Source organism: Limanda limanda, chromosome 12 (assembly GCF_963576545.1).
Source record: "Limanda limanda chromosome 12, fLimLim1.1, whole genome shotgun sequence".
Lineage (NCBI taxonomy): Eukaryota > Metazoa > Chordata > Actinopteri > Pleuronectiformes > Pleuronectidae > Limanda > Limanda limanda.
Genome location: NC_083647.1, coordinates 9,395,551 through 9,419,236, shown reverse-complemented (window position 1 = coordinate 9,419,236; position 23,686 = coordinate 9,395,551). Strand labels below are relative to the sequence as shown.

The window sequence follows — 23,686 nt, the reverse complement described above, 5'->3', positions numbered from 1 at the left end:
CTTGGCGACGGGCGGCGGGAAGGCACTTCGGGGAGGAGGCGGCTGGAGGCTCGACGAGGATCCAGGTTGGTTTAAAAAAAAATATGGCAACACCAGCGGCTTGTGGGACTTCCTCTGCCCCGGTCTATTGATCCTTCTGTTGCTGAAATGTTTTCGTCTCCAAGGCATAGCTCCACTCTTTTTATGCCGGAATGATGCTATTGTTCTCGCCCCCCCCTGTTGCAGCATCCCCGACCAATCGGAGGAACCCAGGACCCCGGTGGATTGGATTGTGGGAGGGGCTCAGAGTCTGGGTTCGGTGGATTTCGTTGGAGGATGTGCAGATAGCTCAGCAGATGCACTGGCGGTTTATTACATTAACGTGTGCCCCTCCCCGGCGGAGGCACACGCCGGGACCCTCCTCTTTTTACGGTCTGATGGGCCCTTATACAAATGCACACGTGCCACGGCTTTGTGGCTCTCCTCTGAGGGGGGGGCTCGGAGCCAAGAAGAGGAAATGTCCGTCAATGCCACTATCATCACAGTTTAGAATTAAGACTTGGGGACGAGACGAGCTTTGGTTGAAGTACAAACCAACAGCTCAGTTTGGTCCCTTTTATTTTGCTTTGATGTTTTAAAAGAGAGAGAGAACTGTAAACTCCTGCCTTGTGCATGTTTTCTCCAAATCTCCCCGGCACACGCTTCCCAGCTGTTTATTCCCTCTCTCCGTTCTTCTTTACGCACGACTTTTACGCGCCGGCCGTGCCAGCAAACCATCCAGCCCATGCAGTTTTTTTTATAGACCTATAGTTTTATTATGTCTTAAATAAACACCACGGAGCGAGCGCTTCTTTATTTTTGGGGCACGTGTCTGTCTCGGTAGTTTAACTCGACATATAAATCAGACATCTCGCTGCATACATAAGTAATAAGAAGAAGGCCCTCTGCTCTTTGTGCACAATAGCCACGTCTGCCCGCGCTTGAATATCCCTGTCTTTTTTTTTTTTTTTTTTTTCGTTTGAAAGGCAGATTGACCTCTTCACTGTGAACCGGGACGCGCGGCCAATCTGGCCCCCAGCGAGACGCGTGCTGGGCGGAATCCGAGCAGCAGACAAAGAAGGCCGCAGCCGATGGAAGCTGGTGTTGTGCACAAAAAAAAAGAAGAAGCTGCACAGATATTTAAAAGATAAGAAGAACGGAGCTGCGGCTGGTTCCAATCTGGAATTAATTGTTGAATAAAAGCAGTTTCCACTTAAAACACACAAATGTGCTTCGAGATTCAAGTCTGCATTGTTTTGGGGAAAAAAAGTGAAATAAGTTCATTCTGTGTATTAGTTTCTAAAATTCTTGAAACTTTAATTTCGCTCATTCTGCAGCCGCCTCTGAACACAACAAAGAACTTTACCAGCTCCCCTACAGTTCCTGTGCATGCACTTCACATGGTGTGTGTGTGTGTGTGTGTGTGTGTGTCTCTTTTTTCCTTGTAAAAAGACCAAACGCAGGCTGCAGTGCGCCACTTGGCACAGAGTGCATTCTTCTTTCCTTTCACTCGGCAGACCGGGGAGGAATTAATCTCCATCGTCGTGCATTGTTCCCCTCATTTGCATAAAGCTGCAGTATGACCAAGTCAAATAATTACACAATCGGAGCTGAGGCGCGCGCCCGCGGCTGCTTTTCTTTACAGGCCTGCGTGCCGGACCGGTGGCTTCTCACCTGCCTCTAAACACACAGCGCTGCTTGGGCTGCGAAAGCTTTAATTGACACATTTGATTTAAAAAATAAAAAAATAAAAAAACTGAATAAAAGTTTTTAAATGTGGTTAAGAGAGTTTAACCAAATGGAAACATAATGACTGTTTTAATTACTAATTTCTTGTGGAATTTTCCTCACTTCTAATCTTGTGTGTTTAAACCTTTTCTTTCTCAGGGAAAATTATATATATTTGTTGTGATGAATCTTTATTAAACCTTGTTCCGCTTTGGGACATGTGTTGTGTTTACCTCCAGGTCTCTGTCACTGAACTCGTCCTCTCAGCCTGAGCTTCTATTAGTCGTGGTGTGTTGGGAGAACCATAGAGAACAAGCTTTGATGGCATTTTAACGAGTTCCTCTTTGCCCCGCGATCATTGCGGCGCGGGGCGCGTGCGTGGGCCTCGGCCTGCGGAGATGCGCATGCGCGTGTTTGCTCAGCGGCGCGTGCTGCCCTGCGCGGAGCAGGGAGGCATAGGCGCCTGATTAGCATACAGCTGCAGCCTTAATGCAGAACCCCACCCCCCCCCCTCTCCCCTTAAAAAAAAAACTTATCAGATGCAGATACAGGACTTTAAATGTTGCTCTCCTTTATTCCCCTCTGCCGCCTGCAGATCCTACTGACAATCTACTGATGTTGATTCAAGATAAAAGTCGAACATATTAGAATAAGTATGTTTATAAAAAAATTGTTGACCGTTTTTCCTTGTTTGTCCACATTTCTAAAAATAACCACTTTATAAATCACACTCAAATAGTTTTTTTATCACCAAAGTGTTGAACCAGAGGTTTGGGTTAAAAAGCCATAACACAGGTTTCCCCCTCTGGCCTCCTGAGCTCAGCTCTGACCTCACTGCACCACCTACAGGAGGAAGGACCTGAAGGTGGAGCCCAGTGCCCTCAGGCCTCTTTGCAGACACCTCACCACAGCGCTTCCATCAAACATTAACCACGTTCACTGATAGCGCTGTGGACCAGTTTGCTTTATTTCACAGTGATTACATTCCCTTTATTCTCACCATACACATATAGGGACAACCCCCCCCCCCCCACCCACCCACCCCTGATGAATGATTGGCTCCGTGTGCTGCGCCAACCCGAGCCAATTTGAAAGTGCAATGGGACATGACTGTAATTGGTGCTCACTACACGGCCACCTCCAATGCATTGTCAATCAGTTAATGTAATTGATTAGCCCAGGTCCTATTCTGGCCAGCTGTAATCTGATAGAGGGGCTCTTTCAGCACCATGGAGAGAGCCAGCGAGGGACCCAGATTTAATCAGGCCGGCCGTGGACACAGCACAGCTCCAGCTTCAGCCTTTGTCCCCCCCGAAAGCTGAGAGCGGGCTGCAGCAACAAGAGAACAATGACACAGGGGAAACAAAAGTGACAGAGTTTCATGAAGTGATTGGTTTTTAAATACAGTTCTGTACAGACTCATTTAAACTGTTTCTATGGGGAAACACCTCTAAACTATTCCATCATGGCTCAGTTATCTTCTGTATGTTATAGCTTTACGCGCACATATTTTGTGTTATAATACTTATATATTATACATATATTTATCCTGTTTTTGAAGAAAAACTTAGTGTTTGGCCCAAGAGCACCTGGGTTTGTTTGCCTTTAATAGAACAAAGCCCTGTCGCTATTTGTGGACCTGCAGTTTCAGGACAAGAATGGTCCTTTAATTCAATTTCTCAAAAAGAAGAAAAGCTTCACTCCACTAAAGCAGGGAAAACAGTGAAGACTGTAGCACAGTGGCTATGAGACCTGTTTCCAAAAGTCAGTATGAACAGATTAAGCTAAGTAACAGTCTTCTGTCAAGGCTTTTTAGATCTAAATTTTCACATAAATTAATGAATTTAGTATTTTTTGACATACATGTCAGATGAGCATTCAGTGAATCCTTGTTCGAGTCTAACCCAAGTGATATTTATGCTGAACATCAACCGACTCTGTCCAAATGATATCTTACATGCAAACACATTCATTTTCAACATTTACACCAAAGGTAACTGTCGATCACACATCCATGAGTCTTGATTCTAATCCTGGAAAAAAACACGTGTGTGTGTTCTCAAGGAAAGTCAACATGTGTGTCACCGCGTGACAGCAGCCAAACTGCGCCGGTAAAGAGCTACAATAGGAAATTGTTTTGCAGCAAGCAAATCTGGAAAAGCAGTGGGACTTATAGTACCAGCAGGATCAATGGGGACATTGACTGTTTGGCCATGAGAGGAACCCAGAGGTCTGTGTCTAGACTTTAAAGTGTACTTTAGAAGGATGCCCACGAGACCAGGTTACTGTAAAGTGGTGCGGCTCGGAGCTTTAGACTAATGGACCTCAGTGTTGATGGAGAACGTCCCTGATGTTCTCTTTACTTTTGACAATGATGATGGTGACTCTGTGAGGACAAGGACAGGGCTTTTTAGGGCTTTCATGATATTATGTTAGATCTATCTATCTGTCTATCTATCTATCTATCTATCTATCTATCTATCTATCTATCTATCTATCTATCTATCTATCTATCTATCTATCTATCTATCTATCTATCTATCTATCTATCTATCTATCTATCTATCTATCTATCTATCTATCTATCTATCTATCTATCTATCTATCTATCTATCTATCTATCTATCTATCTATCTATCTATCTATCTATCTATCTATCTATCTATATCTATATCTATCTATCTATATAAATCTATCTATCTATCTATCTATCTATCTATCTATCTATCTATCTATCTATCTATCTATCTATCTATCTATCTATCTATCTATCTATCTATCTATCTATCTATCTATCTATCTATCTATCTATCTATCTATCTATCTATCTATCTATCTATCTATCTATCTATCTATCTATATAAATCTATCTATCTATCTATCTATCTATCTATCTATCTATCTATCTATGTATCTATCTATCCATCTATCCATCTATCCATCTATCTATCTATCTATCTATCTATCTATCTATCTATCTATCTATCTATCTATCTATCTATCTATCTATCTATCTATCTATCTATCTATCTATCTATCTATCTATCTATCTATCTATCTATCTATCTATCTATCTATCCATCTATCCATCTATCCATCTATCCATCTACCTATCTACCTATCTATCTATCTATCTATCTATCTATCTATCTATCTATCTATCTATCTATCTATCTATCTATCTATCTATCTATCTATCTATCTATCTATCTATCTATCTATCTATCTATCTATCTATCTATCTATCTATCTATCTATCTATCTATCTATCTATCTATCTATCTATCTATCTATCTATCTATCTATCTATCTATCTATCTATCTATCTATCTATCTATCTATCTATCTATCTATCTATCTATCTATCTATCTATCTATCTAGTGGGAAATTACACCCACATAGGATTTTCTTTACTTTGTAAAGAGACTCGTATTAAAAGAGGTCTTCCTGCATATCAGCCATATCAGTAGCTGGAGTCTCAGGGGCATGTTTAGCTCTAATTCACTCATCAAAAGCATCAGAGTGTCTCTCAATGATCTCTGCAGTCCATTGGTTGTTGGGGTGGAGTCCCCCCCATCAGAAAGCATGCCCTGGAATGTTAAACACTAATCCAGCTCTGAGCTGCAGAGGTGGATAAAGCGATTGTTCTATCTGGGCGCTGATTAAAACGGGCTGTGGCCTGTCTTCCCCCTGTGCGTTCACCTCTGACATCCGTCACATTCATTTCTGTATTCATGAGTGGATGAGAAGGCGCAGGCAGAGCGGCCGGCGTATTACAGATAATAAGGCCAGCAGGCACCACACTCACTGCCACAGGTTTCCCCTCCTGCCCCGGCTCATTCAATTACTTCACAAGAGTTCTCGGAGGCACAGCTGCACTATGGGGGTGAAGGGGAGTAAATTGAGGTACATTCATGTGGACTTGCGCGCATATGCACACACCTCGCAGATACAAAGAAGTGGAGGTCACACACACACACACACACAAAAGCACGCACAGCAGCGAGAGCATATAAAGGATCTTACTGACGAGCATTTGGCTCAGTAGTCAGTACATTTCTCACACAAGTAGACAACAAAAAAGGCTCCGTCCTCTTCTCCTCATTGGCTCTTTGAAGATTGTAATGATACTGATAATGACTCCCTATAAGAAAAATGAAATCAGGGCCATTGCTCATAGACTCCATCTATGAGGTCACCATTATCTTGATGAAATTGCAGACAGCAGTTGTATCATCTATGAGCATGAGGGATGGACTCTGGCAAACCTAATGGGCCATATCCTTTATCTATTGACATATGGAGCCACACTCTGGTCATCTTTCTCACAGCCCCCAACTATTAGTGAGCTTATCTCACTTATTCATACAGAAATGCATTAAAATACATGTTAAATATATAACTGTCCTGTTTTATAATTAGGGTTCACAATGTTACATCTGAAGCGATAGATCTGTGTCCACCGAGTGATTTCCCAGCACCCAGTCTCTCCAGAGAAGACTAGTCGCTGTCCATGGTGCTGAACGTCTGCCCTTGTGTTTACAGTGGCAGCTGCTTCAGGCTCTATAAAACACACAGGGCCACTGGGAAATAAGTTAGTGCCTGCTCAGCTTTAAGCTCCTGATATAATGAGAACCTATTTAATGAACATTCACTGTTTTTCTGTGCGTCTTATTCTCAGATGAGTGATAATATGACCCTGAAAATGTTTCTTTTAAGACTACGTTGAATTATTTAGCTATTATTTTACAGTATTGCTAATGCTTTGTATTGTTACAGACAAATAATATCTCATATGTCATTGTATATCAAATCCAAATTATAAAGAATTCCATTTGGGGTTTAAAGATGTCATGAAATAAAACACTTGTTTGAATTTGAGCTTTAAAGGTGCTGATAAGTGAGCGGACTCCTCCAGGTACATATTCACTTATCTGTACAAACAGGTCACGGATGGGAATATGCAGAATAAGCAGATGAGGGTTTCCGAGTTTGACCAATCACGTTTGAGCAGGCTTTAGCTGCCTGCAGGTAAACAAAAGAGGTGGAACACATCTGCTTTTGAATTCATCTGCATTCATATACAGATATAGCTGTTGATAGAAATTAGCCAAAATGCCGTCAGAACCTAAAACGCCTAAAAAAAGCAGGTGGTTGTTTGTGTTTTGTGCGGAGAAACGTTCGACTAGAACAGACTGTCCCTTTAATGTCAAGACTTCCTTTTTATTTCAGACTAATTTCACTCTGTGACTACAACTGTATATTCTATTTCATGGTACATTTCAAGCCATTTTTTCTCCTGCTGTTGTGGCTGTTCTCCATAGAGACTCACAAGCATCTAAGACATGTATAAAGAATTGGAAGCATTTTGGGCTCAACTATGTAAGTACATCCTTAAAACATGAACATTAAAGCAGGAAGTGTTTCTTGACCTTTAAATTTTGGAATGTCACATTTTCCAAACAAAGAATTCCCAGAATTGGCACACTCTTCATTAGGTGGCATGATTAGCATTCTCTTGTAATTGTGCTGCTTCCTTGATTATTAAATGATCACCCTAATTAGGCAGCATAATAGGGTTAATCAGACTCTGCTCGTCTCACTTATTATTATTCCTGCAAAAAAACATGGAAAAAGATACAGTACTTGATTAATGGTATCAGCCTTTTCATCAGCTGGGCTACCATTCCCCCCCTCTGAAATTAATATCATGTTGTAAATGGAAAGAAGGAGCTGGCTGGACATAGACAGATGAAAGATTTCACTCAAATTAATTAAGCAGTAATTATGCAGCGGGAGTTGGGAGCAGTTTGCATAATGAGCTCTATCAAAAGAGATCAGTCATGGAGAAGGGCTGCAGACTTTCTATGAAGCCCTCAGATGATGCGCACACACCACCGCATGGCAGGAAGAGGGCTGTAGCAGGAAAGTGGCAAAAGGGTTAAAGCACTTCGAGGCTGGAGTCGTGAGCCGAGGAGTGCTTTGTTGTCCACACGTGAACCTGCAGCTCCCTCGATCGGCATGTTTTTGTGCCACAAATGTGGATAATTCCCTTCTCACTTAAAGATAGTACATCTGTCCTGAGGCTGTGTGTCTTTTTTTCTTTTTTTCCCCTTTAGCATCAGATAATGAATTCCCTGCTCTGGCAAGAGGCAATAAGAAGAGAATGTAGCTTTAAATTTGAGCTAATCACAAACAACCTGCAGCCTCACTCCAGGGAGCTTTAAGACCCTAATCACCTCCCACTCCAATTCTTGCGGTGTTCGGTTATTGTTGATCAGGGAATATACTGTGGCTATCTATTTAGACAATGGGAAAAGGGATTAAACAGACAGAAACTCTCTATGTCTTAATCGCTTGTTTAATCACAGCCACTGCGTAGAGTATGGAGCCGAGTTACTTGAACTGATTTGCCATAGCAGCAGCAGCAATAGGCTAATCAGGGTGCACAGCCCGCCACTGCCCTTCAAGGTCTCAGAGTGGAATTACAAAGACTGTGATTAGTTAATCAAATGAAGAACCCAATGTCCTTTCTTTATTTGTGTATACACCTTATCTAAATGGAAATTGTATGGCCAGGCCACTTCCAGAAGGACACATCTACATGTGAATGATCCTCCTTGAGCCTTTGGCTTTGAATGCCCAATAAGGTCTTTCTCTCCCAATCATAGTGTTATGGCATTGTGGAGACTTTTACATATCTGAATGATGTTTGTGGTCAGTGCTCATGTGAATGATGCAATCACTCGAGTCCGTTGTGAAGTAAATCAGGATGCACTAGACAGCAAGGCTTGAAATACGCTGATGATGTGTGGCAGAATGTCAACACTGTATTATTTGGAGTGGAGTAAAAGGGACAGCGGTCAGGCTTTGTGGCAGATTTTTGATAACGCATACATTTTAGCTTTTATATCTTCGGATACAACGATCGATCAAACCTTATTTGTATGGCACCTTTCATGCAGGTTAGTGCAGCTGAAAATGCTTCACAATTGACTGATGAGCCTGTTTCCTAAATCTGCCTGAATTTTCTCTTCAAGTTCCCTGATTTATTCTCTGGGAGAAAAGTGAAAATATCACAGAATGTTAGAGAAGGTGAGAAGAGAAAATGTGGATGTGCCCCCTAATTGGGAAAATTGAATGGGTTCTTTTCCTGACCCATAATGCATCGTACCACCAAATTTAGGGCAAAGCCATTCAGTTGTGCTTGTGTGATCTCGCTGCAGACAGGAGAAAATATAACCTCCTTGGTCGAAATCCTGACAGAATGACATGAAATAGATTTCAAAAGTTATAAAGCAGTTAAAAAGGGTCATAAGATGTAATTAATTTATATTTATTCGTCTTTTTATAATTTCATTGATGTATATTTGTAAGTTGTATTATCTCAATACACCTTTAACAACCTTGAGTAAGACAATATATGTAACATTAGTGAAAATTAGGCATGCATGAGCATCCAGCTTTACACGTATAGTAAAGGTTAGCAAGCAACTACATTTAAGTTTCAAATAAAACACAATTTTTAAATATTTAAAGAAATACAACTTGTGAGGCTGTTTCTGCAAGACTATACTTTGAATGCTAAGCCCCTTGAAACTCACCTAGTTTATTTAATTTAACATTAAAAGGAGCAGTTGTGTTGACCATCAATGCTAAGGCTAACTCGCTAGCTTAATGATTCATGCCTGCATTTTACCTTGAAATACTCATGCTAACACAGACCGTAACAGTGCAAGAGATGCACGTGTGCTATCAACATGAGTTAGCTGGAATGTGATTATAGCCCGAGGCCTACAGTCAGCTCTGTAGCTCCTCTTCAGTAGCCAATAAACATTAAACAATTCTGTTTTCTGTACAATTCTTACATTAAACTTTGTTTTAGTAAAGGGTATAAGACACTTATCTACTTGAGATGAGTAGCATCACCAGTTCAGCCTCATATAAATCTTTTCTCCATACCCTTACATGCACTGAATCAAACTTAGATACATTTAGATTTTATTATAAGGTAATTTTTAGCATCAAAGCAAAAACTTTTTTCCTACCATACGTCCTTCTGTCAGACATGCTGTTAGACATTGTGACTGTTGTTCCTGAAGAGAAAGGAATTCCCCTCCACGGCTTTGTGATAACTTCCTTCCAGGGGCGGCAGACTTGACCTGCTCACTCCCCCCAGAATCGCCGCCATTATTCGCCAGTGACAGCAGCTCTTTGGAGGGCAGGCGCCCCCCTGAAAGGTACAGGGTCGTGAATGTCCCAATCCATCTCTGTCTGCCAAGCGATTGATTGTGATTTAGTGCGTGGGGCAGGAGATGGTGGGGTTCCATTTTGATGAGCGATAGGTGGGAACCCTTTGACTCCCAGCACATGGCAAGCTGAGGCAGGGCTATGATGAGGGGTCAGAAGCAGCTGGTGGGGGTAACAGGGGTGGGTCTGGGGGATGGACGGAGGCGATAGGGGGGCTGTGTGGATCACAAGATAGAAGGTGTCACAGATCCAGGACAAAGCCTCCCAAACCAACTGCCTGAGTCTATCACTCAGCCCATCCATCACCCGTCAAGCTCTTTTGGTCTGCCTAAAGGTTGCTAGCTAATTGTTTCGTCATCAGGGGCATATCGGAGATGACAGCGAATAGAGCGCAGAAGTCAGGCCTCACTAGGAGAAGCCTGGTGAGTGGACTTTATTACAGCTGAATTAAAGAAGGGTGTATTTCCCTCTCTGGACCTCAAAGCTCTAGCTGACGTTAAAGTAAATGTTTCCACATGATGTACCGGTAGAATGCTTAGGAATGATCGGCCTCCTCAATATTTAATTCTGAATGAAGCCTCCATGAATCCAAAGGGAGAACTTGAGAGGAGTTATTAGCCTAATCAGTAAGAGTAAGAATGGATATGCTTGAAGTCCTAGCAGCAGTTCTCTTCAAAATAACAGTCCCAGACCCCACAGACACACATGCTACACAGTATCCCTCCTGGAAATTAGAGGGAAATACTTAAAAAGTACTATCATCTTTAACTCTCAGTAGAAATGATTGTTTGCACTTTTCACTGAGCTTTGTCTCCCAGTTCAGGGATGATGTTCCATAGAAGATGTCCACGGCCGGATGTTAACTTCCGCCTTAGCCTCGCTTCACTGGGCCATGCTGGCGGCTTAACTCTGTAATCAACCTTAGAGGCCTAGTTATGATACATTTTTGAAAGCAGAGCATCAGGCAGATATTGTGGAAACATGACGTGTTATGTCATTATGAATAGTTACAGCTCTGTTTTTTAATTGCATATCATATTGATCTTAAAGTTCCTTCACACATAATTTATATATATATACACTACCGTTCAAAAGTTTGTGGTCACCCAGACAATTTCGTGTTTTCCCGTGAAAACTCGCACTTTTATTTATCAAATGATTTGCAAAATGAATAGAAAATATAGTCAAGACATTGACAAGGTTAGAAATAATGATTTTTATTTGAAATATTAATTTTGTTCTTCAAACTTTGCTTTCGTCAAAGCATTCCAGCTGTTAATTTGCTAAGGTAATCTGTAGAAATTTCACCCCACGCATATTTCATTAAAAACCAGACGTTTCAACCTAGAATAGTCATTTATCAAATTAACAATGTATAGATTTCTGATTAATTTAATTTTATCTTCATTGAAAAAAAACGTGCTTTTCTTTGAAAAATAAGGACATTTCGAAATGACCCCAAACTTTTGAACGGTAGTGTATATACCCGTTATTTTACAAAAACTTGTCTGTTTTTGCTTTGTTATAAAAGTAGGAGTTTTCAGGTAAATTCAGCCTTAATATTTCAAGTCAGCAGTGAAGAAGAGCTGATGGATTGTCAGTCACAGGACGCTGTGTGAGCCAGGTGGACGTGCTGTAACCCGATCTGCTGTTGACAGAGCAGGGACAGGTGCTCTGGCCAAACTAATCCATACATGCACACTAGACACAGGTCATCCAGCGAGGCAGATGGATTCAGAGCTTTAAAAGACTACTCATCAACCATCCCAGACCCGGCCGTACCTTTTTTCTGTTGCCATGATACCAAATTGCAGTAATTCAAGATGGCCTGCATTGGAAATGGAAAGGAATGTTCTCTGTTTGCCCAGCTTAGGCTGAAAGCATTTTGTCACACAGGAGGGGGGGGGTGGCATTAAATGGTTCGGTGATTTGTTGTCTGAAATATTAGATACACAAAACACTACTTGAGCTTTATTTAAAAAATATATTCAGTATATATCAATATGGCCGCATTTCATGACCATCTCACATATTAATCACATGTATAAAAAAAACATATAAACCAGAATTCACTTTGATTCTTAATATCAAACCCACCTCCATCCGACGCCAAATGCCACGTAAAGGTTTACAGGCAGAGGCCAGACATCTGCTGCTCTCTGATTGGCTGACAAGCCAGCAGCGGTCTCACCTGTTATCCACATCCCAGTGCATGGTAAACACCCTCAGTCAGACCTGCGTGGAGATGGAGCCCATCTGGTCAGCAGCATTAACAGCCAGCTCTTTAACAATGGCTTCCAGGAGAAGGAGAAGGGCACAACAGGCCAGAGCAGCCAATAAAAACAGGCTATGCATGACATTTAGCTCCTGACGAGAGGCTTAGTGGTATACAGGTTGCCTACTGTCCTCTCCAGCCCTTGGCAATAAAACAAAAGGCAATCTGAAAGAGCTGGTGGGGGGGTGCGGTGTGTGAAACCCATCTCTCAGTTGTGTGTTGGGAAGCAGACGGAGTGCAAAGTTAAAAGGCATGGAGGGAATCATTTTCACATAAACGTCAAGCCGGTGGACAGGCAGCACCTTTCGATATGCAAACGCTCTTAATCTCCATCTTTCATAGTGTGGAAGGTGTGACTGGGCAATAAGAGCTTCATTCCCTTCGGGGAGAACGGCTTGTTTTTTAAAGGGATCTAAAAGTGAAAAAAATCAACAGATGAGAGCAGACAGTGATGTTAGAGGATCATCAAACTGTAAAAGCACAGTCAGTGAAGTGGAGAAGGAGGTGGTCATTTGACTAAACAGTGCCATCTTGTGTTCAGATCTGAGAACCGAGAAACTGCAGATGGGGTGAAGACAAGATTCTTGCAATTTACAGCTAAACGAAAAGTTTGTCTTATTGTCTTATATCAGAAGAGGTATCAGGAATGTACAATTTATTATATTATGTATTGTTATATTCCTGTTTCCTTATTTTGCACACTGGCCTGTCCTCAACACATCTTGAAAAGGCCTCAACAGGTCAGAAAACAGGGGTAAGTCTGGCTTATTAGATATTTGATGGCCTCTATTTTTTTAATTTTTTATAATTGCCTTCCCCTAACATGCAAAGGATGGAGCCGAGGTCTAAATGAGTTGTAGAGGAAACAAAAGGGATGTGAAGACTGAAGGGTTTGGGGTGGAGTTAGAACAGAGAGCAATGGGCTCTCTACAGCTGCTGGCTCTAATGAGGATAATTATCCCAGTAATAACATTAGCCTATCTGAGGGAATGGAGAGGAAGGACAAGTGGTTGTGTTTGTGTGTGTGTGTGGGTGGTTATGAGAGAGTGCGTGGCCGCTGCATGTGTGTGTGCGTGCACTGCAGTGCGCGTGCCCTCCCCTTCTATCTCACTCGCAGCCTCTCCCTCATTCCCCGAATCTCAATATCTCTTTGTTAGCCCACAATAATTGTATTTGGGCCTCATATCCGCCATATCAGATTCAAGTTTGTACAAGGTAATTAGCAGAGGAAGGGAAGCCTCCACACCAGGAGGACAAATGCCCCCATGACATCATTCTGGCTCCACTCAGGAGGGAGCCCTCCCCTCCTTCTTCTTCCTCCTATTCATCTCTCTTGTCATTCGGCCGTCAAAAAAAAAAGAGCACTGAATAGGGCCAGCGGTGTCGTGGCAAGTGAAAGTTGATGACATTGACAAGGAGGACAGTTGGGATTAGGTAGATAAAGAAATAGAGGAGAAAGAGCAGAGAGAAAGAGGTGGAAATTGATTTGATGATGGGATGGAGGGGTCTGTGTTTTCACCACAGGCCTGTAATCTCCAATCAGCTTTGACTAACAGACAGCGGGGGGAAGTTCCTCGGCCCTAATGCAGCTCGCCATTCAGAAGGAGCAGCCAGCTGGGAGTCGGGGGGGATGAGGGGAGGATTAACTGGCACTCAGGTGGAGAGAGATGAAGAGACCCTGCGGATGGTCACACCCTCTCTCGCTCTCGCTCTCTCTCCTTCCATCACTCTCTTTTCCCCTCAGTGAATGAATATAATGTACCTGTGTTTGCTGGGTGGATGGGACTCTAGGGGGGGGGGGGGGGGGTGGCCTTGTATTCACCTTAGCGACAGTTTCTCATCATCAAATTGAATGTGATGAAGACGAGTCAGCTGTTTGTATCGTGGTTGAACTTATGGCACCCACTGGTTTTGGAATTTGAAACAACCTTCATATCTTTTTTAACACTTTGAAATGGGCAGATAAACATTTCAATACTAACTCCTTCATTTGATTATGATCATGTTAAAGGATGTTCATAAGCAGACATGAGGCTTAGAAAGTGAAGTGACTGACAAACAAACATCACACTTATATATTATAGCAGCTGATCTGGGGTCTTTGTCCAGAGACTATCCCCCCAGAGGACGACTTGTACTCTGCTTTTATAAACCGACTAAATTTAAAACCAGTTAATCTCCAGCTTAAACTGTTAAACTGTCCACCACCACTGCCTCCCTCCAGATCGTCCATGTATCCCTCCTCTGCCTCCACATGGCCCTGCGCCACCTTCGCCACTGCAGAGTAGATTCAAAACAAATCAACTAAGTGTAAACAGTCCAAATAATGAGATGGTGCAATATCCGTTGAAATAAAGAGCAAAGTCAAAGCCGGTCTTTCTGATATTTAATTCAGCATCTGCAGCTGGACTCACAATGACTTACAAGATGTGAAAATCAGCAAAAGAAAGAAGGAGCATCAGTGATTTATACCCTTTAGATGGGTCAATCATGATCTAACACTGAATCGTGCATTGATTGCCAAAACTCTATGTACAAAAACTACATTTTGTTGGTGGAGAGCAGGTCAGGTCATCTCATCTTGGCGTGTGAAGGGCTGGCGCTGACATGAGTGACCATTGACTGTTTAAGATAAGGAATTAAAAAGAAAGAAGGAAGCTCAGACAAGTTAAGAGTCATGACACTGAGTGACTCACCCCGTCTCAACACGGAGAGCTGTGCCGAGGCAGACCTTTCTCCCAAGGCATTGTGGGAGACGCATGAATAGACCCCTGCATCAGCGAGGTGGAGGTCCTGTATCTGCAGCCAGGTGGAGCCGCTGTAGCGCTGGGGGCCTCCTAGTGCCTGGAACGGAACAGGGTTACATCTGATATGAGACTTTTTCACATGAGAGTTATGTGTTAGACTTCACTCAGCAGCATGGGTGGAACGACAGAGCAATACAGTGATATGAATCATGGCTCTATGACAAGCATTAGTATTATTGTTAATAGTCAAAACCTTTTAGCCCAGTGTAGATGTGTTTACAAGTGAAGGGTGACACACAACACATTATTTATGTGTGGGTAACAAAATGTTACCACTGTTTCACCTCAGTTCTTCTCCTCTCACTTGTTATAATAAATTATTTATAATTAATAAATAATTGGTCTTCTGAGTGGGTTTTTTGTTGCAGGGAGTCTCACAAGGAAGACTGAAAACTGTATAGTCAAGATTTAAAATGTCAGAAAGCGGTATATTTTTACTTCAAGTTTGGGTCCAGTTCTAAAAACCCTGGATCAGGTGCAGTGATTTAAATGACATTAAACGTTTTTTTTTTTATATAAGGGAACAACTGTTTTCACCGAGTAGCTCCTTGTGACAAAAATACTTTATGCACCAAAGACTTGGAACAAACTCTTAATTTCCTAATACTTCAACCTCTTTTTCACTTCCAGCAAGGAGATTATGTTTTCCTCCTGTTCCTACCTGTCTGTCTGTCTGTCTGTCTGTCTGTCTGTCTGTCTGTCTGTCTGTCTGTCTGTCTGTCTGTCTGTCTGTCTGTCTGTCTGTCTGTCTGTCTGTCTGTCTGTCTGTCTGTCTGTCTGTCTGTCTGTCTGTCTGTCTGTCTGTCTGTCTGTCTGTCTGTCTGTCTGTCTGTCTGTCTGTCTGTCTGTCTGTCTGTCTGTCTGTCTGTCTGTCTGTCTGTCTGTCTGTCTGTCTGTCTGTCTGTCTGTCTGTCTGTCTGTCTGTCTGTCTGTCTGTCTGTCTGTCTGTCTGTCTGTCTGTCTGTCTGTCTGTCTGTCTGTCTGTCTGTCTGTCTGTCTGTCTGTCTGTCTGTCTGTCTGTCTGTCTGTCTGTCTGTCTGTCTGTCTGTCTGTCTGTCTGTCTGTCTGTCTGTCTGTCTGTCTGTCTGTCTGTCTGTCTGTCTGTCTGTCTGTCTGTCTGTCTGTCTGTCTGTCTGTCTGTCTGTCTGTCTGTCTGTCTGTCTGTCTGTCTGTCTGTCTGTCTGTCTGTCTGTCTGTCTGTCTGTCTGTCTGTCTGTCTGTCTGTCTGTCTGTCTGTCTGTCTGTCTGTCTGTCTGTCTGTCTGTCTGTCTGTCTGTCTGTCTGTCTGTCTGTCTGTCTGTCTGTCTGTCTGTCTGTCTGTCTGTCTGTCTGTCTGTCTGTCTGTCTGTCTGTCTGTCTGTCTGTCTGTCTGTCTGTCTGTCTGTCTGTCTGTCTGTCTGTCTGTCTGTCTGTCTGTCTGTCTGTCTGTCTGTCTGTCTGTCTGTCTGTCTGTCTGTCTGTCTGTCTGTCTGTCTGTCTGTCTGTCTGTCTGTCTGTCTGTCTGTCTGTCTGTCTGTCTGTCTGTCTGTCTGTCTGTCTGTCTGTCTGTCTGTCTGTCTGTCTGTCTGTCTGTCTGTCTGTCTGTCTGTCTGTCTGTCTGTCTGTCTGTCTGTCTGTCTGTCTGTCTGTCTGTCTGTCTGTCTGTCTGTCTGTCTGTCTGTCTGTCTGTCTGTCTGTCTGTCTGTCTGTCTGTCTGTCTGTCTGTCTGTCTGTCTGTCTGTCTGTCTGTCTGTCTGTCTGTCTGTCTGTCTGTCTGTCTGTCTGTCTGTCTGTCTGTCTGTCTGTCTGTCTGTCTGTCTGTCTGTCTGTCTGTCTGTCTGTCTGTCTGTCTGTCTGTCTGTCTGTCTGTCTGTCTGTCTGTCTGTCTGTCTGTCTGTCTGTCTGTCTGTCTGTCTGTCTGTCTGTCTGTCTGTCTGTCTGTCTGTCTGTCTGTCTGTCTGTCTGTCTGTCTGTCTGTCTGTCTGTCTGTCTGTCTGTCTGTCTGTCTGTCTGTCTGTCTGTCTGTCTGTCTGTCTGTCTGTCTGTCTGTCTGTCTGTCTGTCTGTCTGTCTGTCTGTCTGTCTGTCTGTCTGTCTGTCTGTCTGTCTGTCTGTCTGTCTGTCTGTCTGTCTGTCTGTCTGTCTGTCTGTCTGTCTGTCTGTCTGTCTGTCTGTCTGTCTGTCTGTCTGTCTGTCTGTCTGTCTGTCTGTCTGTCTGTCTGTCTGTCTGTCTGTCTGTCTGTCTGTCTGTCTGTCTGTCTGTCTGTCTGTCTGTCTGTCTGTCTGTCTGTCTGTCTGTCTGTCTGTCTGTCTGTCTGTCTGTCTGTCTGTCTGTCTGTCTGTCTGTCTGTCTGTCTGTCTGTCTGTCTGTCTGTCTGTCTGTCTGTCTGTCTGTCTGTCTGTCTGTCTGTCTGTCTGTCTGTCTGTCTGTCTGTCTGTCTGTCTGTCTGTCTGTCTGTCTGTCTGTCTGTCTGTCTGTCTGTCTGTCTGTCTGTCTGTCTGTCTGTCTGTCTGTCTGTCTGTCTGTCTGTCTGTCTGTCTGTCTGTCTGTCTGTCTGTCTGTCTGTCTGTCTGTCTGTCTGTCTGTCTGTCTGTCTGTCTGTCTGTCTGTCTGTCTGTCTGTCTGTCTGTCTGTCTGTCTGTCTGTCTGTCTGTCTGTCTGTCTGTCTGTCTGTCTGTCTGTCTGTCTGTCTGTCTGTCTGTCTGTCTGTCTGTCTGTCTGTCTGTCTGTCTGTCTGTCTGTCTGTCTGTCTGTCTGTCTGTCTGTCTGTCTGTCTGTCTGTCTGTCTGTCTGTCTGTCTGTCTGTCTGTCTGTCTGTCTGTCTGTCTGTCTGTCTGTCTGTCTGTCTGTCTGTCTGTCTGTCTGTCTGTCTGTCTGTCTGTCTGTCTGTCTGTCTGTCTGTCTGTCTGTCTGTCTGTCTGTCTGTCTGTCTGTCTGTCTGTCTGTCTGTCTGTCTGTCTGTCTGTCTGTCTGTCTGTCTGTCTGTCTGTCTGTCTGTCTGTCTGTCTGTCTGTCTGTCTGTCTGTCTGTCTGTCTGTCTGTCTGTCTGTCTGTCTGTCTGTCTGTCTGTCTGTCTGTCTGTCTGTCTGTCTGTCTGTCTGTCTGTCTGTCTGTCTGTCTGTCTGTCTGTCTGTCTGTCTGTCTGTCTGTCTGTCTGTCTGTCTGTCTGTCTGTCTGTCTGTCTGTCTGTCTGTCTGTCTGTCTGTCTGTCTGTCTGTCTGTCTGTCTGTCTGTCTGTCTGTCTGTCTGTCTGTCTGTCTGTCTGTCTGTCTGTCTGTCTGTCTGTCTGTCTGTCTGTCTGTCTGTCTGTCTGTCTGTCTGTCTGTCTGTCTGTCTGTCTGTCTGTCTGTCTGTCTGTCTGTCTGTCTGTCTGTCTGTCTGTCTGTCTGTCTGTCTGTCTGTCTGTCTGTCTGTCTGTCTGTCTGTCTGTCTGTCTGTCTGTCTGTCTGTCTGTCTGTCTGTCTGTCTGTCTGTCTGTCTGTCTGTCTGTCTGTCTGTCTGTCTGTCTGTCTGTCTGTCTGTCTGTCTGTCTGTCTGTCTGTCTGTCTGTCTGTCTGTCTGTCTGTCTGTCTGTCTGTCTGTCTGTCTGTCTGTCTGTCTGTCTGTCTGTCTGTCTGTCTGTCTGTCTGTCTGTCTGTCTGTCTGTCTGTCTGTCTGTCTGTCTGTCTGTCTGTCTGTCTGTCTGTCTGTCTGTCTGTCTGTCTGTCTGTCTGTCTGTCTGTCTGTCTGTCTGTCTGTCTGTCTGTCTGTCTGTCTGTCTGTCTGTCTGTCTGTCTGTCTGTCTGTCTGTCTGTCTGTCTGTCTGTCTGTCTGTCTGTCTGTCTGTCTGTCTGTCTGTCTGTCTGTCTGTCTGTCTGTCTGTCTGTCTGTCTGTCTGTCTGTCTGTCTGTCTGTCTGTCTGTCTGTCTGTCTGTCTGTCTGTCTGTCTGTCTGTCTGTCTGTCTGTCTGTCTGTCTGTCTGTCTGTCTGTCTGTCTGTCTGTCTGTCTGTCTGTCTGTCTGTCTGTCTGTCTGTCTGTCTGTCTGTCTGTCTGTCTGTCTGTCTGTCTGTCTGTCTGTCTGTCTGTCTGTCTGTCTGTCTGTCTGTCTGTCTGTCTGTCTGTCTGTCTGTCTGTCTGTCTGTCTGTCTGTCTGTCTGTCTGTCTGTCTGTCTGTCTGTCTGTCTGTCTGTCTGTCTGTCTGTCTGTCTGTCTGTCTGTCTGTCTGTCTGTCTGTCTGTCTGTCTGTCTGTCTGTCTGTCTGTCTGTCTGTCTGTCTGTCTGTCTGTCTGTCTGTCTGTCTGTCTGTCTGTCTGTCTGTCTGTCTGTCTGTCTGTCTGTCTGTCTGTCTGTCTGTCTGTCTGTCTGTCTGTCTGTCTGTCTGTCTGTCTGTCTGTCTGTCTGTCTGTCTGTCTGTCTGTCTGTCTGTCTGTCTGTCTGTCTGTCTGTCTGTCTGTCTGTCTGTCTGTCTGTCTGTCTGTCTGTCTGTCTGTCTGTCTGTCTGTCTGTCTGTCTGTCTGTCTGTCTGTCTGTCTGTCTGTCTGTCTGTCTGTCTGTCTGTCTGTCTGTCTGTCTGTCTGTCTGTCTGTCTGTCTGTCTGTCTGTCTGTCTGTCTGTCTGTCTGTCTGTCTGTCTGTCTGTCTGTCTGTCTGTCTGTCTGTCTGTCTGTCTGTCTGTCTGTCTGTCTGTCTGTCTGTCTGTCTGTCTGTCTGTCTGTCTGTCTGTCTGTCTGTCTGTCTGTCTGTCTGTCTGTCTGTCTGTCTGTCTGTCTGTCTGTCTGTCTGTCTGTCTGTCTGTCTGTCTGTCTGTCTGTCTGTCTGTCTGTCTGTCTGTCTGTCTGTCTGTCTGTCTGTCTGTCTGTCTGTCTGTCTGTCTGTCTGTCTGTCTGTCTGTCTGTCTGTCTGTCTGTCTGTCTGTCTGTCTGTCTGTCTGTCTGTCTGTCTGTCTGTCTGTCTGTCTGTCTGTCTGTCTGTCTGTCTGTCTGTCTGTCTGTCTGTCTGTCTGTCTGTCTGTCTGTCTGTCTGTCTGTCTGTCTGTCTGTCTGTCTGTCTGTCTGTCTGTCTGTCTGTCTGTCTGTCTGTCTGTCTGTCTGTCTGTCTGTCTGTCTGTCTGTCTGTCTGTCTGTCTGTCTGTCTGTCTGTCTGTCTGTCTGTCTGTCTGTCTGTCTGTCTGTCTGTCTGTCTGTCTGTCTGTCTGTCTGTCTGTCTGTCTGTCTGTCTGTCTGTCTGTCTGTCTGTCTGTCTGTCTGTCTGTCTGTCTGTCTGTCTGTCTGTCTGTCTGTCTGTCTGTCTGTCTGTCTGTCTGTCTGTCTGTCTGTCTGTCTGTCTGTCTGTCTGTCTGTCTGTCTGTCTGTCTGTCTGTCTGTCTGTCTGTCTGTCTGTCTGTCTGTCTGTCTGTCTGTCTGTCTGTCTGTCTGTCTGTCTGTCTGTCTGTCTGTCTGTCTGTCTGTCTGTCTGTCTGTCTGTCTGTCTGTCTGTCTGTCTGTCTGTCTGTCTGTCTGTCTGTCTGTCTGTCTGTCTGTCTGTCTGTCTGTCTGTCTGTCTGTCTGTCTGTCTGTCTGTCTGTCTGTCTGTCTGTCTGTCTGTCTGTCTGTCTGTCTGTCTGTCTGTCTGTCTGTCTGTCTGTCTGTCTTTGGAAAAACTACTGAGCAGATTATCACAAAACATGGTGGAAGGATGTAGAACAGGTCAGGGAACAGCCCTTTAAATATCTGTGTGGATCAAGGATTTTTATCATCACTTTCTTTAACATTGTGAGATTGGGATTTTTTTTAACTTTCCACTGATATCTGTAAATTTGTAGAAATTATTGCAGCTTGATTGGATTTAAGGAGACTGTTGGGCTTTGGCGGAGGCATGTGCTCTACTGAGCTGCATTGTATGCTGTGAAACGTGCTATAAAAAAGTTTATTATCATAAGTGGTCATATAAATTAGTTAAAGGGCATCTTCGTCCATCGAACAAGTTAGTGAAAACTCAAGAGCAAACAGGACACATATCAATCACAGCACATGTGCTTAATGAAAAGCTCAGTGACGCCCAGCCACCCAAGTTATTTTCAAACCTGGACCGAGATTTGAGGATCATCTCCTGGCAGGAAGTTGTCGCTTCCCATCTTCTTCCAGCTCAGGTTTGGAAGAGGGAAGGCTGAGACCTCACAGCCCAACACAACGTCCCTCCCCATAGGCAGACAGGTTTCTGGGGCCTTCGAGCTTATAAGGAGCTGGAGGCAAAAGGAAGGACTTACCCCAAGGCAGCAGAAAAGACTATACACATACTTTGAACATTTTTAAATACTATGTTTCCTGGACTGACAACATATGTAAGAAGAGATTGTGGCAACCAGCAAAACAGGGTCCTCTCCCAGTGAGCTTCAGGATTGAGTTTTGGCGACTGGCAGCTTCTCTCATCTGGCAAATATTTGGATAGGTCCACCCATCTGAGCCACACACAGATCCCTTATCCCGGCACACACATGTCGGCTCTGGCTCAGCCCTGCGTTCCCTTTTTGGTGTTTTCCTCTGGCAGATGAGGCCCTCTCCACAGCGGCCATAGAACTTCTGAGCCTCGTCCGGGTCACACTGCTGCCCCTCTGCGTTGGCACACTGCTCACAGCACCCACAGCCACGGCCAGCCAAGGTGCTGGGGTGGCAGTCCCAGGGAAGGGCCAAGTAGAGCACATACACACACACACACACACACAGGGAGAGCTGTGCCATGCTGCTGACGTGCATCAGAAGTCCGAGGCAGTGAAGTAACAGCCTGATGGGACACAGCTGACTCCAAATGAACCGTACAATGGTTTCAGATTCATAACGAGAGATGGCGTCCTGCTGTTCTCTACCAAAGAGTTACATGTTTTGCCTCCTCTGAGTTTTAAATGTTTCCTTCTGTCCCCTTTCTCCTCTGTCCTCTCCTGAATGCCTGGATTGTTTTTCCTTATTATGACCGAGCACCCCTCGGCGGATTATTTTGCCCTGTTTTTTTTCCTCCTTGAGATTTCTTCGTCAGCTCCAAGTCCTTTCTAACAAAGAGGCAGCATTTGCAGTGAATGGAGCGAGCACATTTCCTCTCTCAGGTAACTGACTCTGTCTCATCTTTCCTTCCTCCCAGTTCTGCCTCTGTTCCTGTGCCAGTGTCTGTGGGGGAGGGGGAGCAGGACTGGCACTAGGACCCTAGAAATGGCACGGGATATAAAAGAATCCTGCTCAATCTGCACTTCATACAAATTTAACACTAAACTCAATGTGAACACAGTGAGCCCTACAAATGTTCAGCACACATTAGCAAGCATACAACGATCTGAAGTTAGTAGAAAATGCTGATGTAGTTCCACGTCTGTCTGGAGGAGCCGTGGGAAATACCTGCAGGTTTGGAAACATTTTCTGTTGATTTATGATGATGATGATTTATGATGATGCTCTTAGTGTTGGGGAGGTTGAGTATTTGGGTCTGTGTGTGGGTGGGTGTTTGTGTGTGTGTGTGTGTGTGTGTGTGTGTGTGTGTGTGTGTGTGTGTGTGTGTGTGTGTGTTTGTGTGTGTGTGTGTGTGTGGGTGTGTGTGTGTGTGTGTGTGTGAGTGTGTGTGTGTCTGTGTGTGGGTTTCCATCACACAATGTAACCATTCTCATCATACATGTCATCATACATCAGTCATCACATTGACACTTTTGCACAATTACTGTCATAATTTTAATGGATTTTCATATTAGAGCCTTCTAGTAGGTTAAGGTTTAGGTTAAGGATAATGTTAGGTAGGGGTTAGGCTAATATTAACTATAGTTAAGGTTAGAGTTAATCTCCAGGACATCAACAGGTCAATGTTATGTTTTGTGAAGTCATGGAGCCAAGACGGTGTGTGTGTGTGTGGTCCATTTTTACAGTCACACTGTGGAGACTTCTCTTTCTTATGGGAACAAAAACCATAAGTTTAAATTAAGTTTAGGTTTAGGTTGAGTTTAAAGTTAGGTCTAGGTAAAGTTTAGGTTTAGGTCTGGATTAAGGCTAGGTTAGGTTAACTTTCAGGTTTAGGTTTAGTTTCAGGTTAGATTACTGTATTACTAGAACTATCAATTACATGATTTTGTAAGTATAGAAGGGTAAAGGCCGGAGCATGCTTCTGCGTTTTCACGGCCCGGAAGCGCAAGAGCCCTCCCGGGCCTCTTACGTGCTTACGTGCGTCGGCCAATTTTTCTAACTAGACGGCAAACCCCCGCAAGCGTCACCCGCCCGCAAGGGCTGTGATTGGTCTGCTAACTACGTCATTTCCGGGGTCGCATTTCCGATTCATGCCCGGAAACCACGGAAGATTTAGAAGAACGAATATGGACCAAATAGAAGAGCACTTGGCAGAAGAGATCCGAAACTATGACCACTAGTATAATCCGTCACTGACCGGCGGATTTTTCCGCCAGAAAAAGGCTCTGAGGAGCCGCCGTGGCGATGTATATAAATCGCTCCTCTTCGTGCCACACACGAAGAAGAGCCGACTTCGACAAAAAACATTACTCCGCCTAGTGTTCTGGCGGGGCATTTCTCGTCCATGTCTTTTTACAGCAACGTGGCACGTTTCCCTACCAGCCTGTGCGTCTCAGGTGAAACACGCACACACGCACGCACGCACTCACGGAGGAGGGTGCTGTACAATCTCCTC

General features: G+C 44.3%; 1 pseudogene; it reads right to left on the bottom strand.

Annotated features, from left to right (window-relative positions):
* Window positions 1-10,149: 10,149 nt before the first annotated feature.
* LOC133015715 (kazal-type serine protease inhibitor domain-containing protein 1-like) lies at window positions 10,150-21,753 on the bottom strand (annotated as a pseudogene).
* Between the last annotated feature and the right edge of the window lie 1,933 nt (window positions 21,754-23,686).